Source organism: Chrysochloris asiatica, unplaced genomic scaffold (genome assembly GCF_000296735.1).
Source record: "Chrysochloris asiatica unplaced genomic scaffold, ChrAsi1.0 scaffold00213, whole genome shotgun sequence".
Classification (NCBI taxonomy): Eukaryota; Metazoa; Chordata; class Mammalia; order Afrosoricida; family Chrysochloridae; genus Chrysochloris; species Chrysochloris asiatica.
Genome location: NW_006408731.1, coordinates 531,949 through 533,013, shown reverse-complemented (window position 1 = coordinate 533,013; position 1,065 = coordinate 531,949). Strand labels below are relative to the sequence as shown.

Here is a 1,065-nt window from a genome sequence, read left to right as displayed (position 1 = left end):
AATTTTAATTTTTAATCTTTAGTTTGATTTAAACATTGCTTTTAGTATGATGCCTACACCAGCTGTGCAGAAAGGGCTCTGGCGAGATGTTCATAGCAGCACACATCTGCGGCTCTTGGCTCTTCTACGGTTCTGGAGGCTCCAGGGCAGCCAATATTGCTTCGTCAAATACATTCTTTAGGCCTTTCTGTGTGAGTGCAGAACGCTTCACATATTTAACAGCCTTCAGGTCCACCGCCAGCTTTTCGGCAGTCTCTGGAGTGATCAGCTTTCGTTAGTTCTTGGTAAGTTTCTCAATAGTAGAGGGGTCATCTCTGAGATCAATTTGGGTCCCAATAAGCAGGAAAGGAGTCTTTGGACAGTGGTGAGTTATCTCTGGTAGCCACTTTTCTTTCACATTTTCAAATGAGAAAGGAGAGACGACTGAAAAATAAACTAGATAAAAAATAAATAAAAATATATCTGTTTGTGGATAACTCAGTGGTCATAATCTGTCATAGTCCTCTTGCCCTGCAGTATCAAAAAGTCCAAGAGTATATGGCTCGCCACCAATCATAACTGTGACTGCATAGTTGTCAAAAACAGTTGGTACATATTCAGATGGAAATTTGTTTGTTGTGTAGGATATCAGGAGACATGTTTTACCAACAGCACAATCGTCCACGACAACACACTTAATTGTGTGCATTGCTGAAATAGTTTTATATCCATGTTAACTATTTCAAATTCAATGTTGATCTCAGCTTCTCCGCCGGGGCATTGGCAGTACTAAGAATGTATTTTTAATAATTAATTTTTACCTACTCTGTGAAATTTCACTGGTTAAAAAAAAAAAGAAAACAACAACAGCATGAAAACCTCATCAAAGTTTACCTCATATTTTATAAACAAAGAGAAATAATTTCCTTCTATTGCTTTTCCTATGCCCATTTTTCTTTTTTACTTTGACAGGTTGATGGAGAAAAACAATGAAACTTCTGAGGGAGATTTTATTTTGCTTGGATTTTCAGACCAGCCACAATTGGAGGTAATTCTTTTTGTGGTAGTCTTAATATCCTATCTTCT

At 37.4% G+C, this 1,065-nt stretch overlaps 1 pseudogene; it reads right to left on the bottom strand.

Annotated features, from left to right (window-relative positions):
- Window positions 1-90: 90 nt before the first annotated feature.
- On the bottom strand, window positions 91-688 carry LOC102833343 (annotated as a pseudogene).
- Window positions 689-1,065: the final 377 nt, after the last annotated feature.